The sequence below is a fragment of the Helianthus annuus genome, chromosome 8 (assembly GCF_002127325.2).
Source record: "Helianthus annuus cultivar XRQ/B chromosome 8, HanXRQr2.0-SUNRISE, whole genome shotgun sequence".
In the NCBI taxonomy this organism is placed as follows: Eukaryota; Viridiplantae; Streptophyta; class Magnoliopsida; order Asterales; family Asteraceae; genus Helianthus; species Helianthus annuus.
In genome coordinates this window covers 61,247,499-61,254,530 of record NC_035440.2, presented here as the reverse complement: position 1 = coordinate 61,254,530, position 7,032 = coordinate 61,247,499, and the positions used below count along the sequence as shown (strand labels likewise).

The 7,032-nt window shown below is 38.2% G+C and overlaps 1 long non-coding RNA gene across 1 annotated transcript; it reads left to right on the top strand.

Moving 5' to 3' along the window:
* The first annotated feature begins 218 nt into the window (after positions 1–218).
* LOC110871163 lies at positions 219–6,583 on the top strand. The gene is made up of 3 exons (XR_002553525.2): positions 219–334; positions 844–1,050; positions 6,436–6,583. It is a non-coding gene; the product is annotated as an uncharacterized LOC110871163 (long non-coding RNA).
* The last annotated feature ends 449 nt before the right edge of the window (positions 6,584–7,032 follow it).

Genomic DNA, 7,032 nt, shown 5'->3' with positions numbered 1-7,032 from the left:
ATATTTACCTAAATGGCAAATAGTAAAAGCATGTAAGTAGAGAAATCTAACCTAGTTGGTAAGTATAATTAAAACCTTAATTAAATCTCAAGTGATAATCCTTTAAAAATAAAAACCCCAAACTTGAGGGACCAAAAAGGGGAAAAGCTAAAACTTGATTAATTGAAAGTAAAAATAAAACACAACACACACTAGGTGTGTGTGCAGCGACCAAGAGAAAGAACAGGGGAGCAAACCCTTGTTCAATTTTAATCCATCAAATTGAAGGGCAATTTGAGCCTTGATTTCGTACATGAACGCATATCAACGATCACCTAAACTAGGGAATCACAAGGTATGTCAAAAATTTTAGTTTTGTGATATTATGAATGTAGATAGATTCCATGGATTTTAATCCATGTATGAATTTCAGAAATTGAGGTAAGATAAGAGATGTATACTTGCTTAGGAACAAACCCTAAGTGAAAAATTGTGAATATATTGCTATGATTTGGGTGTTTGAATGAATTACCATAAGATAAGCGGGTTTTGGATAAGGAGGTAGAACACATGATTTTTTATGATAAAAATGGTGTATTGGATGTTTGACACATTGAGTTGTAGGTGCTAATTGAACATTCCAACCATTTTGATGTTATGAGTTGTATGTACATGGCTAATAGTTGAATCATAGACTTGATAGAAGTAGTGTAAAATTCATATCCACAAGGTGTTTGATGTAATGCCTAAATGAACATGAATTGTTGAAAAATATGAAAGAATCATGTAATTGAGATTTTGACAAGTTGCGTGTCATATATTTTACTATGAGTTCTAAATGTTAAATCGGATTGAACTCTATAGGCAATTTGGGTGAAGCATCAAGTGGTCAAGCCGGGGCGGACACGCGCTTGAAAGGAAAGCTTGAAGATACGTGGCTTTATCCTTCGTAGTATTTGTTAAATTTATTTGTCATTGGTGAATATTGAACGAGGAAGTAACACTCATGAAGTTCAGTCCATTCATAAGTGATAAATTTCATACGAATGAAGCGAATCGATAAATAAAAAGGTGATAAGGTTTTTTTTTTTTTTTTTTTTTTTTTTTTTTGGTAAAGGGTTACCCCGGTGAATTTTATAAAAAAATTAAAAAATTACACGAGTGAGCCAGAGCGACACACTAGAGCCAATCTTGGCATACCAAGACAGAGCAAAATCCAAAAACAAAACAACCCCTAACAACCAAAAACCACAAAACCAAACTAACGAAACACTACCAAAGCCGAAACAATGGCTACAAACCAAGACCTTAGACTACCCCTCTAGCCCGGATCAACACTCATAGCCCTCACTTGGGTCTTCCACCTCTCTAACAGCAAAGGATTCTTCGCATGCCTCCCCACTCTGAATGTCATCAGCTTAAGACGCACCGTATGTAAGACAATATTGGCAATCATATGAGCATTTCGATGAGTAGGAGTAAATAGCCTATTATTCCTCTCTTGCCAAATGTAATAAGTAGAAGCTGCCACTACCAGTTTACTAACAATACTTTCAGCCATTTTAGATCTCATCCGCTTAGCAAACCAAGCCATGATAGCGTCCCAACTGGCATCAACTGTATCCATATAAGCCATTCCTTTTACCTGGTTCCAAACTTGCAATGCAAAAGAACATTGGAAGAACAAATGATCACGAGAGTCTTTACCGTGAAGGCAAAGAGGACAACACATAAGATTGAGATTGGTTGCACTACCTGCGTCCCACACTCCCATGCGATCCTGGGTTTTTAACTTGTTTTTAATGACCAGCCACAAGTGGAAGGAGTGTCTAGGGATGTAACAACAATGAGAGGACTTCCATTACTAATGTGAACAGGTAAGGGGACATAGGATCTCCCTGTCTAAGACCCCGTTTGCCTCTAAAATAACCACACAAATTCCCATTAATACTTAGCGAATAAGACGCCGTAGAGACACATGTCATGATCCAATCAACCATTCTTTGATGGAAACAAAACCAATCAGAATAGTTTTTAGAAAAGACCAACTAACCGTATCATAAGCTTTCTGAATATCAATTTTGAGAGCACACCTTGGTTGGCCTCTACCGAGATGATAATTGTGCATAAGCTCCTGTGTAAGGAGGATGTTATCAGAAATTCTCCTACCAGGCACAAAGGCAGATTGATTTATATCGACCAGTTTATTCAGACTACCTTTAATTCTGTCCGTCACAATTTTGCTAATGCATTTAAAAATGACATTACAACAAGAAATAGGTCTATAATCTAGAACCAAACTCGACGTCTGGACTTTGGGAACAAGAGCGATATGGTTCACTTGTTGGAGCAATTTCCCATTATAAAAAAACTGAAGAATGGCAGCTGAAACCTCTTCACCCACTATATCCCAAGCTTTCTTGAAAAATACCGACGTGTAACCATTAGGCCCAGGAGCTTTGTTGTCTCCAATGCTAAACATCGCAGCCTTAATTTCATCATGAGTCACCTGGCGAACCATATGAGCAGCCTCGGTTGGACTAATACTATTTGCAAATAAATTCTCGGTTACCAGGTGATCCACATTATCCTCGGTTCCCAAAAAAAATGGCAACCAACGCTGATTCAATACCCGGGCCCTCAATAAGATTTCCATTTGCATCCTTATTGCTTTGAATCTTGCTCCTAGCATTCCTGGATTTAACAAAATTATGGAAATATGAAGTGTTACCATCACCCGCACAAAGCCATTCAAGCTTTGCTTTCTGCTTTAAGAACGATTCCTCATCATAAGCTGCACTATGAAAGTCTTTGATGAGTTTTGCCTCCTCATCATAAGCTGCATTATGAACTTCGTCCAACTTGTTTCTTAAATCATTCACCTTGACGTGTAAGTTACCCTGTTGACGAAGAAGTTTCCTCAGCGGAGACTTGAGATTACACAGCTTTTTAACAACCGATAGCATAGGAATGCCTTCCACCGGTTTACCCCATTCAGTCAAAAGACAGTCTTTAAAATCATATTTAGAAGCAATGAAGTTTGCAAACCTAAACGGTTTTGGCTTCACATGAGAAGACCTCGCTAATTTAAGAATGCAAGGTGTATGATCTGAAATACGGTAAGGGTGATAAATGACATGAGCATTAGGAAATCAATCTAACAAACTAACATTTCCCACAAGCCGATCGATCTTCTTGAGAATGTCAACCCCTTTAGTTGGTTTTTGATTCCAAGTAAAGTGAAGGCCATGACCAGGTATGTCTAGAAGCTCGTTTTGTTGAACACATTCAAAAAATTCTCTCATACCTATGGAAGGGGTAGAAGAACCATGAAGACAATCATCCATATAAAGAGCTGAATTAAAATCACCCATTACAATCCACGGCTAGTTCCCCGTAACCAGCTTATGTTTGCACAAATCCTGCCATAGAATCCTTCTTTCCAGATACATGTTTTTAGCATAGACAAAAGAGACCTGCACAAGTTTCGAGTCGGATTTAGATTTTAGCTGAACATGTATAACCCCACAATAATTCTAGTTCCCTTCTGACATACACCTCCATTCGAAGTCCATTCCCAATTTTTAAAAATACCCCGACAAACCTTGGAGAGCTTTGAAACCTCCACATAGGATTCCAATATCGCACACACACTCAAATGATTATTAGTAACAATTTGGCGAACCTCTCTTCGTTTCAGGGGCCGGTTCAAGCCCCTAACATTCCAAGAGGCTATGCTATCCATAGAAACCCATGTCCCCGGGAGTGCTTGCCCCCTCATAAACTCCTACGTGATTATCCTTGTTCATAAAAGTCGAGATTTTAGTTTGTAGAGGATCGACAAATCCCTCATCCTCAATATTACTTGTATCATTCTTTTTTAAAGGTTTAGAAAATAATTCATGACCTTTACCTTCCACCTTCTCATATAAAGGACTTTCTATGGGAATTGGATCCTTTTCTAGATCAGATGTAGTTTGAATGTTAGCCAGGACATCGAACTTATTCTGCACTTCCACCATATTCGGCTCCCCTTTTGAAACAGGTTGACCTTTAACTCCGGAAGTACTAGCCCCTTCGGAGCTAGTTATTGGCTTGTATACAAATTTCTCCTTTTGCTTCTTTTGAGGAAAACCATGCTTAGCTGTTTTCTTCTTATCCGTAATGAAGCCCTCGTCGTCAATAACAACATTCTTCGCTTTTCCATTGTTAGACTTAGGGCAAGCAGCATTAGTATGACCAAACAAGCAGCATGTTTCACATCAATGTGGCCTCCACTCGTATTCTACTTTAATTTTTTCAGTAACACAGCCTTCCTCATCCATCTTTGGTATTGCAACCACCACATGATCTTTAAGAACCTTATCTGCATTAATCTCCACCATGGCCCTTGCAAAACTAGTTCTTCCCCATCTTTCAATACACATATCCGTTGTATAGCTATCAAGTCTCTTCGGAATCCCTATCTTGGATGCTAAAAGGCTTAACCCATCATCGGTATAAACAGCTAGAGGAACATTATGGAAGTTCACCCAAACCGGAATGGACTTTATTCCTTCCTTCTTTAAACTGACCGTGGGACCCCATACATTCAAGAATAACGGCATCTTCCTTATTAGCCACGGACCTCCCTCCAAAACTTTATTCATACCATCTTTGGATTCAAATTTAAAAAAGAAAAACCCATCAGAATTCATCATAAGCCGTTTGAATCCAAACTTCGACCAAACATTCTTAACATAGTATTCCACAACTGGAAACGACAGTCTGTCCCCCAGGAAGTAACCGTACAAGACATTCTCAAATTTCCTTTGAACCTGTCGTACTGCTTCCTTTGGGATCATGACATCAGCCTCCTCCATTGTTTCAGCAGATTCAAGAAGACGGAAATTAACCTCTCTTTTGGGTTTAGCAGATTGTTGTACTTTATCAGTATAAGATTGATACTGCTCCGAGATAGGATGATGACCAGTTTTATCCGAATTACCTTGGTTCGTCTTAGAGATTGCATGAGACGCACCCGTACTTCCCCCATATTATCGAGAGTAATCGGTTTGGACATGGCAGCCAATCCATCAAGTATTGAGGCATTATTAATCGAGAACAAACCCCGTCTTGGCAATAGAGTGTTGCCCTCTATATTGGTAACCTTTAAGCTGATGCCTCGAACAGGAACAGTCCCAGGAGTATCTCCAGGAGTAGACTCGCTGTAAGCATGCAGATCATCCAATTGAATATTCGTAACATTATCAAAGATGGGGTAGTCAACCCCTTCAGATTGAGCACCTCTCTCCATTAAAACATCAGAAAATTAACCATGCAGAACACAAGAACGATACCGAATACACCAAAGAAACCTGAAACGAAAAAACCCTAAACTAGAAAAACCCTAATCCAAAAATCATCACAATATCAAATAGAGAACCCGATCAATCAAGGTTACTGCCTCACTAGTAGGACCGAAAGACCCAATACGCTATTCAATATGATAAGACGTTTAGGTTAGAGCCGGCGATAAAAAGCAAAAGAAAATCCAAGATTGAAACCGATCAGAAGTTGCTAACGAGTTCGTTACAGATGTTTGATGAATCAAACCCTGATCACGGACTGTTATACATCTAAATCTCGAAGAAATCAAGGATTCATGAAAGGAAGAAAAATCACCTGCTAGGAGAGAGCATTAGGGTTTTTTTATGGATTAGGCGGCAAAAAAAAGGTGATAAGTTGGTTTGTTCATAAGTGACGGATTTCACACGAACGAACCAAACAGGTCGAATAAAAGAATAATGAGTTTGGTCGATCATAAGTGATGGATTCCACATGAACGAACCAAACGGGTTAAATGAGCGTAAACTGGGTAACGGGAACACGCATTAAAATATGGCGAAACCGAGAAATGGGTTAAATATAGAGGATGTGAATTCCTCGGGGTAAATTAGGTAAAACATAAGTTTGGCTAAAGGTTAGCCAAAGGGGTCAAACAAGTGGGAACACAAACTGGGTAATGGGAGCGTAAACGCAAGTCTAGTAAGCCCAGATAATGGGTAAAATCGTAAGGATTTAATCCTTACCAAAAGATGTGAGCAATATAGGCTAAATGTTTAAGTAGGTGAAACGGGTCAAATAATTATGCGCATGAACCGGGTAACGGTTGCGTAAATTTATAAATCCGGGATAAAGATTTTGGGTTAATTACGTAGGCAAATGTTTTTCGATTATTTAGAAACAAGTTTGAAGCAAAACGGATGAGAATTTGAGAAGTTATGAAATTTTTACTTAATGAGGGCAATGCTGGAAATTTGCAGCTCCCCTGTGCCGTAAGCTACGGCAGAGTTCCGTAACTTACGACGGGTTGTTTGGCAATTTTGTTTGTTTTATTTTCTTTAGCATTTGGGCTTATTTAGATACGTTTTAAACTCCATATAACTAACGTTCTTGATGATTTTTGAAATCTAGGTGGTTGTTATGAAGTCACGTATGATGATCAAGCATAGTGATGAACCGGGCACAATCTAAGATCAAGCTTCCGCGTTTTATTTAGTACTTTGTGAAACCAAACATCGTTAAAATGTAGTAATGCTTTCGAATACTTATGAAGTTTTAATTAATGTACAATGGCGTATGGTCTTGTATTTGTATTACAAATATATATAAATGCAAAAACTTTTATATAATTTTCATTAACTAAGGTTGGGTCTTACAAGTTGGTAATCAGAGCTTAAGGTTAAAGATCAATGTGTTCGGTTCGTGGCTTGATCAAGACATTCGGTAAGAAACAGTTAAAGTACAAAATACAATGATGTATAATAGGAAGAAAAGAGTGAAATTGCATTGGAGGAGCGTATTTATACACTCGAACCCGGGAAATGCACCAAGTATAAATGATTAAGACAAGTCAAATATGTACTTGGTCTAATCAAACAATAACATTACATCACATGTAATACTAGATGATGAAAATAGACACACTAGTAATAACGTGGGAATAATTATACAAATTGTTTAGCAATTGTTGTGGACATTTCAGCTGAATAAATTTCTTGAGGCATCGAT